The sequence below is a fragment of the Lagenorhynchus albirostris genome, chromosome 12, assembly GCF_949774975.1.
Source record: "Lagenorhynchus albirostris chromosome 12, mLagAlb1.1, whole genome shotgun sequence".
NCBI lineage: Eukaryota > Metazoa > Chordata > Mammalia > Artiodactyla > Delphinidae > Lagenorhynchus > Lagenorhynchus albirostris.
The window spans coordinates 69,037,586-69,048,647 of NC_083106.1; the positions used below are offsets into that span (position 1 = coordinate 69,037,586).

Here is an 11,062-nt window from a genome sequence, read left to right on the forward strand (position 1 = left end):
ACCATCATAACAGGCCTTGCTTTTGTCGTATTTTGTGGCTGAAAAAGCAGCCTTGCTTCTTCAGATATTGTAGTTATTTGGATGTATAATAGTTTAGCAAGATGTTACTTTTGTAAGACATCAGATGTTCAAAAAAGTGCATCCGAACTTGTACTAAATACTGCAGTGTCCCTTTATAAAAAGTCAGACTAAAACTGACAATTGTACAGCGAAGCCTGACATTTGGATATTTTGAAGTTTTTTCATAAATCATAGAAATTAGTATACGGCTGTAGTTTAGCTTTTTAGGTAAAAGGTATGTTTCATTAGTGCATTTCTTATTGCTGATCACTGCAAAAACGTGAGTCAGCTTTTCCATTTCTTATGCAGGTCATGATAACTTGTAGAATAGAGTACAATCATTTGTGCTATGTTTTTAATTTTCTAAAGCACCTTGATGACAGTGAGTGTTCAGTGGTGAAGCATCCTCTATTGAATCACCCTCAAAAAATTTTTTGCCAAGTCCTAAATTGATAGTTTAAAGTCAGAAGTGAAATTATAGTTTAATTGAGACTTGGTATAAAGAAATCCCTTTCCCCTTCCCCAAAGGGATACTGCAGTTATATCACATACCCAATAGGCACCATGATGAAGATCAGAGCTTATACTTAATTAAGGTTTTATACACACCAGTTTCCCCAGTAAATGCAAATTTAACAAGAAAATTAGACATGTCATATGTTCAAACTGCTCATGGCAAACAATCATTTTGCATTCCTGCAAATAAAATTGTTTTATACTGTAAGCTGGAGGCGAGTGTAACTTATTTTTGTAATAAAGTTTTTATTTTTTTTATGTGTCATTAATATAAATGTGTGTTAGTATAGAAATATTCTGGTTTAAAAACTTAGAAATGCACACATTTCAGTATGTTTATTTGTACTTACATAATTTTAGATAGTGGTTGCCAATAGCCTGTATGTTTCACATTAATTGGTTTTTTTTATGTTATCTTAATAAACCATTTTAGTATGTTGTATGTCAGTTACTGGGATAGCTGGGACATAGAGTGTAATTTAAAATTTGTCAATAAGTATTCATTGGAATATATGTAAATGTGCCTTGCCGGTTATTGAAACATTACCTACAAAATGAGTATGGGGTGACAAAAATTAGTTCCTGGTGCTTAATGAAACTTTTTGCCACTGATTTTATATATTACCCCGTGCTTTTTTAAAGTACATCTCTCTCAAATCTTAGTGTAAGTTTGAGGGCTACACAGAACATTTACATTTCATTCTAACATATAATGAGTATAATAGGTTGTGGAAAGTGGGTAAACTAAATGTAGCCTTCAGTAAAATTGAATCTCAGTGTAATCCTTGCTGCTGGCATTTCCCAGTTCCAAGGAGTTAAATAAATGATCCCATCAAAGAGGTCATTGCCATGCCTATTGGCACTTTACTGTCATACCCTTTTTAAGGGACACTGTCAAGGTGTTTAAGTTAATTCTCAGAATTATTTGTTGGGATTTTAGAACAAGTTTGTTTGACTTAAGTAAGAACTGCATTGTCAAAGTTGAAAGATGAACATTTTTGTGAGTTCACAAATGTGTTCTTAAGAAAACATTAAAATGTGGAGCTGTGGGTTTCCAAGACTATTTGGCATTCTTAGTTTGGGGATTTGGGAGGGAAAACTGATATTAAAAAATTGTGAAGAATTGATGGGTAATGTAAACAGTGGTGATGAAATATATACACACTCAAGTGAAATCACTTGACAGTGTTCATTTGACTAACTGAATTTAAGCCATTATAATTACTTTTAAAATTAAATAATCATTTGCACTGTTCTGATAATGGGTGCAGTTTTTGAGCAATATAATCAGAGCTAAATATGCATGTAGTGATTAGTGATGTGAACAATTAAGTACTGAGAAGAAATACTAACTGGTATTTTCAAACTTAAATTTCTGTAGTAAAATCAGTATCAAACTCTTATCAGATCAAGGAAAACAGGCAATGCATATAAACATACTTTTGAATGTTGTGTGGCCTATAAAGCAATAATGCAATTTTTATGGAATGTCATGGGATATGAGAAATGGAAATGCAAAAATAACGAATCCTTTAGTAAAAATGTCAACATGTTAAAAAGGGGAATGTTAACTAATGTAGGTTATTGCTATTTGTGATTTGTTTATGGGTTCTTGGCTTTGACAGCTTCAAAGAATGGACAGATGACAAGTTAAAGAAATTTTGTATATATTGTCAAGGAATGGGTCTTAAATCCAAGAGTCAAGTCCCTTCCTTGGGGTGAAAAATGTATCCTTAAAGCATTCTGATTGTTAAAAAAGAAAACTTGAGTTACCTAACCAAAGCAGACGCAAGATTTTGTTTCTGCAGACTACTTGGCAATCAAAAGTGATCATCACTTTAATCAGTTTTTAGAAAGTTGCTTTGTGAGAAAATTGTGTTTGATATATTTTCCCAAACATGAATTTTGTGGAAGGTTTTCCAGCATTGTGATTGAATCAGATGTTAGAAATGGGGGGGTGGTGGATTTAGCACAAAAAGAGCGGTTGCACACTCATGATGGCCACTGTAGCATCATGAGAAATTTACCGATTACTGCAAGTCTGATTTAAGAAAATACACTTTCTTCATGATAAACTAGGAACAACATAGGAATGGATTGGTGGGGTTACCTCGGGCATTCACTTGTATATAGCTATTTGAAAAGACTTGTATGAGGGTGAATATCATCATGCTAGGCAAAATTGTCACATTTAGGACAGCTTTTTTTTGATCACTAAGCCAAAAGTCACTGTTGATCAGAAACATAGCAAAAAAAAACAAACAAAAAAACCCCCAGTATGACATAGTCTATTTAAGGGGAGAAATTAAAAAGTAGAAGGACTTCATGCATTTAGGTGAGGGAGCTATCCCCCTGGAGTAAATGATTGCTCAGGTTCCTAAAACTTCCAAGAATACCCACCATGGTTTGTTTTCTCCCCAGTGATGTACACTGTAAAATTTTTATCTGACCGTAGGAATTCAGTGGTGGGTATAAAATGAATGAATAAAGAAGTAACAGTACATAAAATGAACAGACTTCTGGGGATGGTGTTTCAAAGTGTAGTATTAATTACGCAGTAATACCACTCAATAGGGCATGCCACTACTTTCTTGAGATGCTAATTATAAACCAATGTTTAAAGACATTTTTAACTGTGGGCAAATTAGATGGACTTTTTTGTCTGTCACTTTTTAAAAAAGTACTTAAGATGTAAGTTTTATTAGTACCACAGTCTGCCTTCAGTAATATGCCTAAAATATTTTTCAGGACCAGGAGCATTCAGTTGAAAGAAACAAATCTTTTTTATGAATGCAAAACAGTATTATAATTAATGCCCTGGTCCAAAATTAGGTTTTTAATGATATTAACAGTAGTCTGATAAACATTTAGAAGTCTGGCATTGAGAAACAAAAGCTTGTACCTGACTAGTATTTTTATTAAAAAAAATTAGTTCTGTTAGCTTATTTAAATTCTCTTACATTTATTTATCTGTAGAATTTATATTTATTTCATTCCTTTTATCTCACTGAAAACTGTCTGCAGGCTCTCTGATTTGGATTAGATGTGTGAAGTACTGTCTTTTGCCAAAAACCTCAAATTACCTGTTCTTTTCAACGTAGTGGGTTTGTGCTTGTTTGGAGATCAGTTCAAAAACTATCTGTACTATCTGTACTGCCTCTGATGTTAAGATTTTATGTATAGCATAAGGAAGCTAGCTCTGACTATATTTTCCTAAGAATAAAGACCTATTTTTGTAGCATGTCTTAGGATCTCCAGGAGTCCAAGAATTATTGTGGGTGTCCTCCATCGTTTTTCCTTTAACAGCTTTAAAATAGACACTTGGAATCTTTAGAAGTCTTTCGCCTTTTAATTACTCATACATTCAAAGTAACTAGCCAATGGTACAAACAAATTCCCCAAGATCCCTAATTCAAGCACATGATGGGGAGATGCTGTATAGGATAAATGTATAGTGTTGGTCTCCACTTAATTTTAATTGACGATGAAAATATTCTGTGGTCACACACACGCCGGTGGACTCGATGAAGAAGTTACTGGTAATTTGGCTCTGCTTTTCTGGTAACGTGCCCCCACCATTCAGTGCTGCATTCTCTGTCACTCTGGAGGTTTGGAGATGAGTGACGGAGGTTGTAAGTAATACAGGAGAGGGGAGTGAACAAACTATTTTGCTTTAATAGAATGCTGCACATTTAGGTGACTGCGCAAATGAGATTAGGTAGGTGAAATAGAGCTTAAAATGTGTTCTATTAAGCTAAGTTGGCAAATCATTATCAAAGAATGGGGAACTTTAAATATGTTCAGGAGGTTTTGGTTCAGCCCTAGGATATCTTGGGGGGAGGTAGTGTTGGCCACTTCATGAAGACAAAGATCCTTTTAGGTCAGTGCAGAGTTTGTGTTATGATTGCTAACATTTATACTAATGATTTAAAAAAGTTTTTGTCATTTCAGAATAGTCATGGAAGTTTTATACCTGAAAAATTCTTGTACACTACTAGGGGATTTTGAAAACCATTTACATTGCCTATTTGGCTCCCTGTGCAGATGCCAAACTAGTACTTTTTTTTTCTTGTTCATGTGAAGACTGCTGAATAAGACTTTTTGGGTGAGGGAGAAGTCCCAATAAACCACTTTGGAAATTAGTGTCTTCAACTGTAAGTTTCCTGAAAATTTTTTTTTTTAACACAAGCAATAGATCAAGATAAGGTTATTTTAGAATAATTTACTACAGGCTTCAGTGAATACCTGATTTTTTACTTTGTAGAGTGGTTTAAAAACAAGTTCTAATGAGTCTAATCTGAAGCTGCTATCTGTAATGCACATGAATTGTCATTTCTTCACCTTTTTAGGCTTTCAGTCTGTATTCTGAAAGGATTCTTGTGATACAAAATACGTTTTGGAGAGAATTTTGGGATACCTAAGGGAATTGACATCTGTCATTTATGAACTACAGCCAATTTCTACTTTTCCAAGGCAAAGGACAAAGGTTTTGATGTGGACAAGCCATTACCACCGATTAAGTAAAGAATGTGATTAGGGCGTGTTCACAGTACTAAATGTGTAGAAAAGAGTTGTAGATTCCAAAATCTAGTCTTCCAGGTACAGAAACATACCATGACATAAGAGTTCTAAGATCATTATATCTGGTGTGGCTCTATTGCTGTTAATTTCAAATGAGATGAAATTTGAATAATGATGCCATGTGTATAACAACTTTGCATTTCAACTTGTGTCCTGATTTATTCCTGTGTGAATTAGAAAATGCCAGTACTGCATCATTTGAACACAAAATTGCTAGAACTAGGTACATCTATGTCAAGAGTAAAAACCCTTACGACGTCATTTTTCAAGAGAATATTTTTTAATATATTGGTATTCATGTTGCCTTAATTGGAGGACTCAAAAATTAGGCCTCTAAAACTGCTTTATTTAACGCATGGGAAATTAGAAAAGCATATATACTAATTGTGTTTCTTAGTATACTTAATATTTGGAATGAGCTTGGAGGAAAACCAGAAATGAGCAGTATGTCAAAGGTCATCTATATAAAAATTGGTGGAGTACACTTTTCAGTTCTCTGCAGCCACGTGCATATGTAATCGCAGGGTAGTTCTGGCAAAATTTAATATCTTCTTGAAATAGTAAAAATTCACGTGAATTTGCATAAGTTGAATTCCTAGGAATCCTTCAACATTGACAGGTGTAATTTCTTCTAGGCACCCTACCTAACTTCAGGTTCATTTATAAATAGAATTAAAGCAGGATGAAAAGCTTTTATTCTAAAATTATACTCTAAGTCTTAGTTGATGGTTTTCTGAGGATCCATTTAGCATTTAGGACAGCAGCAGCAGTTAGGGGCCCAGCAGCAGATGCTGTGGTTTCTTTGGCTTATCCTCCCTGCTGCTTAGTGTCTTTTGATTAGTCTATTTGAAATACTACCACTCCTTGTTCTTTAAAGTTACTCTGTTTCTTCTCTATATGGTTTCTTTTGCCTCCTAGGATAGAAGCTCCTCCAGGGCAGGGAAATCTTAATGGTGCTAGGCATTTAAAAATATTTTTCAAAATATTTTTTAGTTTGGTGGAAATAAATTTTCAGTTTAGCATATTTGCTGAATTAGGCTTAATTGTGGCATGTTAACTTGAAGAAGGAATAAAAAGTTTTGAGCCACTTAATTCACAATATGGAAAGCTTAAAAATTAATGAACACGAAATACTAACGTTTTAAGCAAATTAAGATCATGAAGATCCACATTTAAATCGTCTGACATTAAAAAAGTCTTGAAGGGAGCTGTCGGTTTATAGACTGCATTAATTCTTATATCAAGTTAATTATTGACAGCCCAGCCCAACAATATTTCTTTATGTTGATGTTCAGCTTAATTCCAAGCTGCTGAACAAAACAGTATCCACCTACCAAACGCCATCTATACTTAACTTCTTTATGAGGAAGGAGTACTTCAAGATAGAATTCTTGTTTTGCTGATGAGTCTAGTTGGTTTTGAGTCCATAAAGTTTGTGTAAGGTTCTTAATGTAGAGCACTTTGGAAAGGATATGTAGTGATGCTTGAGAAAAGCATGAAGGCTAGGTAACTATACATTAACGTCTTGAGAAGAGCTATTTCTAAGAGTAATCCATACTTACTATATTTTAAAATAAAGCCATGGTTGCATCCATATGAATAGTCTTAATAGGTACCTTACAGTTGGTTGCTGGTTGAAGTTAAATCACTTGAGAAGGGAGGCTCTGAATTTAAGGCATTTTCTCACTACAGTATATATACCTACTTGTTTGAGTATTGATGGATAAAGGTGGTATTTAGACTTAAATATGCTTAGTTGATATTTTAACTTGATAGTACTTTAAAGAAAATTTAAAAGACTTATACCTGGAAAACAAGATAGAGCACAGGATGTGAAAGTCTACTTCTCTGCTCACACCCTAGTCAGTTAACAGAGATGAATGACCCTGTTTAGTTCTGATTGTAGTTAACCTCATATCTTTTAATTACTAAGTTTAAGCAGTATTTTTTTTACCCCTTGTGAGACATTTGGCTTACTCTAGTCCTCCTTTTTTTCTGAACTGTTTTAAGTTCAGTCGATTACCTCAACTACACCTAGTACCTGTTTGCTCTTCACTATATGGGGAAACAGCACACTCAATACTTTCTTTTCCTTCATTTCCCAATTCCTGTTAACTATCTTTTCTGTCACTTTTTTTCTTCTGGGGCATATATTGATTTTAAATTTTAGCAGTAGAGCGGGCTCATATTATGTATGGACTGTCTTGCTCACTCTTGAATTCTGTCAGTTTTTAAAAAGATAACCCGTTTCTTAATGCATTGAAATACTACTTCACTTTGGTTATCTACTTTCAATGCTTTTGATTTTTTTCTCAAATGTTTGGTGATTCTGTTTTTTTCATATTTATGAAAGAAAGATCAAAGTGGTCTGGTGTTCCTGGGCCTATCCACTGAGACAGGTGACTGTAAGTTGTGTGTGTGTGTGAGAGAACACAAGGACTAACAGGCTTTATTATCATTTCCTTGAGGGCAGGCAGGCAGGTAGGCAGGCAAGCTTACCCCTCCAGTGCCAGGAAGCAGAGTGCTCAATTGTAGGAACACTGACTCCTAGGCGGGCGAGTTATTTGCTTTGAGGAGGTGGGTAGACCCTGAAAGCAGGTCTGCAACCCTCAGGCACGTAAATTTCTTCCCTTTCCACCCTTGCTAGCCAGAGGTTTTGCCTTTTCTGGAAGTCACTCATCCCTCCCATGAAAAATGGCTCTTTTTCCTGCAGTCCTCTGCTTGCAAAATGAACATAGCCTCAGTTCTTCATCTTTTGTACTAATTTGTGCAAATTAATATAAAAAGTGATAATTTAAAAATAGAACTGAGTAGTAAAATACAACAGTATGGTGTACACTATCTTAGAAGAAACCACCTTAATCTCTGTATAATCACATGTGACAGCTCATTTAAAATAAATTGTCTAGGAAAAAGTTTGAATAAATCTTACTTGAAAAGAGAACAGCACTTAGCATGCTAATGGGTATATAGAAGACATTTTGTGAGTAAGGATGCAAACTTAGTGGCATTCTTGACTGAGCAAAGCAGATTATTTTGAAAGCCCTTTTTTTGGGAATAGTACGATAGATTTTACTTTAGCATACAATTTCTGAACGCTTAGAAGAAACCATTGAGCAGTATTTTGGTTTATCACCCCCCCCCTTTTTTTTTGTTTTTTGGCCACACTGTGTGGCTTGTGGGATCTTGGTTCCCTGACCAGGGATTGATCCCGGGCCAGGGCAGTGAAAGCACCAAAAATCCCTAGACCACCAGGGAACTCCCATTTCCTTTTCTTTTTTTTTTTCTTTGTCTAGTTACATTTAATACAGCATACCTTCATATATGTTCTTTTACTAGTTAATGAGACTACATTTATTATTTTGGTAGGGGTCTCAAACCTACCTTTTCCAGATTTGTTCTGGGATTTGGTGAGAGTCCATGTTAACATACTTGTGGAATATATTCTTTTATACTTTTGTCATATGCTCTGTCTTTGCTGATTAGAGGGTCTAAATCCTTAAAAAACATTTCCACCTAAATATGGCAATTCAAACATTTTAGGTCGTTTTGCCTATCCTTAAGGACCTCTTCCAGGTATGAAAACCATTTATTTTTTTGGCTGCACCGTGTGGCTTGCAGGATCTTAGTTCCCCGACCAGGGATTGAACTCGGGCCATGGCAGTGAAAGCGCTGAGTCCTAACCACTGGACCATCAGGGAACTCCTCCCTTAAAACCATTTTTAACAGGTTTTATGATATTAAATATTAATTAGTTGATATCAAGGGAGAAACTGATTTTCGAGGTTTTTGGTACCAAAAATCTTGGCTAAGTTTTGAACTAGTTTTCAACTAGTGTACCTAGACTGTTTCAATTAAAATTGATGGACATAAGACACACTAATCTCTTGTATTTATAGGGCTTTCCCATTCTAATAAGACTGATGTAGCCTGTTTATATTCACTTTTCATATAAACTTAGAAAAGTACAGGTTGCTAAAGCAAAAGACTGTGAGTTGATATAGTCTCACAATTTCAATGACTTAGATACTCCCTCTTATTTCCCCAAAAGTTTCAGTTGAAAAAATTATTTTTTTCTTAATCATTGAGACATTTAATAAAAGAAACTGAGCAAACACAAATATAACCTCTTTGGTCCTGAGTTTGCTTTCCTGTAAAAAAGAGATGCTGTTAGACTGTGATATTTTTCTAGCTTTCAGCATTCTATGAGATACAGCTTGTGTTAAAAAAAAAATTATGGGACCTCCTTGGTGGTCTAGTGGTTAAAACTGCTCGCTTCCAATGCAGGTGGCACAGGTTCAATCCCTGGTTGGGGAACTAAGATTCCATGTGTGGTGCAGCCAAAAAATAAAAAGTACTTAAAAAAATTCTGCCTAGATGGTTTTTTGCTTTATTTCATTCATACTTTTGTTGTGAAGACCTAGTTTTACAAAATGCAGGAAATGTTACATTACTGTTCATTTGCCCTGTAATACCTTACATATTATGAACATTTCCTGGTACATTATTTTTGTGATACTTAGTTACTATTTGAGGGAGAGAGTGGTAAGACAAACCTTTCTCAAAGCCATATATTCTAATAAAACTCTCAACTCTTCACAGAGCATCATTCAAGTTATTTCCAAGTTCCCTAAATTAGTGTGTTAATGTTGTACTAGTTAAGAGTCAACCTGTGTAAGATGTCAATTAAAATTAGCCATATGGATCTACTTTTGTGCTAGTATGTTTTTTAGGTTTTAGAATTAGTGTTCATTTACTTCGGTCTCTCTGTTCTGAAATTCTAGGCAAAACTCATTTAGTGTAAAGCTAATAAATATATTAACCTGATCAGGAAATAAAAGACAGTTTAACTGCTAAACCAGCCTCCCAAATTTGCTTTAATAATAATAATGATTCAAATATTTTCTAAAAATTATAGAGTGTAAGTGTTCTCCTAAGCACCAGCAATCTCCTCTTCCTCTCCGCCCTTAGTAAACTGTCTTTAAGTTGAAACACCATGTATTTCATTATCAGGATAAAGCATATTATTGCACCTTTTCCTAGGTAGCGTGGTGATTTTGGAATGATGCCCCTTTTAAGTTGATTTTCCTCTCCTCTCTGTTTTCAAGAACTGTTCACAGGATACCAGTAGGCTGATATGAAAGTTATATTTTTTTAAAGCTTTAGGGAATTTCCTGGCCGTCCAGTGGTTAGGACTTGGCGTTTTCACTGCCGGGGCCCGGGTTTGATCCCTGGTCAGGGAATTAAGATCCCATAATCTGCGAGAAAAGCTTTAACTTCTCTGAGGCATTGAATCACTCTGCTTGAAAAGTTTCCTTGCTACTTTGCTAGTTATCTTAATATTCTCTATCCTGTTCTTATCTGTTCTTATTTCCCATTTTTCTTCTGTACTTGTCTCCTTGATCTCAACTGTATTTCCAGCTTCGTGTCACATCTGTGTGGACTCCTGCTTTAATGTCAGGGTTTGATCTGTTATATGCAGGTTTGCCATTCCAGCTCTTTGCTGTACATGTTAGAGTGCTTTGCTCTGTCAGTGATTATATGCTGTTAATTTATCACATCCAGTTACACTTGATGACTTACTGAATAGGCCTAAAAATCCTCTCTATCCAAGTTCTACCGTACCCTTTGAGAAGTTCAGGTCAGGTCTGGCTGAACTTTATATTTACAAAGATCTTAAGTGGTTCCAGATTTATAAGTGGCACATTATAATGGCTCTCCATATCTATGTCTACAATAGCACTCTCTAGTAAAAATGCAAGCCATATATGTAATTTAAAATTTTATAATTTGGTCTGAGCTCATCCTTCTCACCTTAACCTTCCATTGGTATTGCCTGTAAGCAAACTGCTGGCCTGGTCTTTCTTTGGCTCACTTCACATTTCTGGTGTCTTATTAGTGTGTG

General features: G+C 35.1%; 1 protein-coding gene across 4 annotated transcripts in view; it reads left to right on the forward strand.

Annotated features, from left to right (window-relative positions):
* SYNCRIP (synaptotagmin binding cytoplasmic RNA interacting protein) overlaps positions 1–3,819 on the forward strand; it is a 28,962-nt gene extending 25,143 nt beyond the window's left edge. For all 4 annotated transcript variants that reach the window (XM_060167203.1, XM_060167206.1, XM_060167204.1 and 1 more), the window contains one exon: positions 1–3,819. This exon is cut by the window's left edge. The gene's annotated coding sequence lies outside the window, so the exon portion shown is untranslated.
* Positions 3,820–11,062: the final 7,243 nt, after the last annotated feature.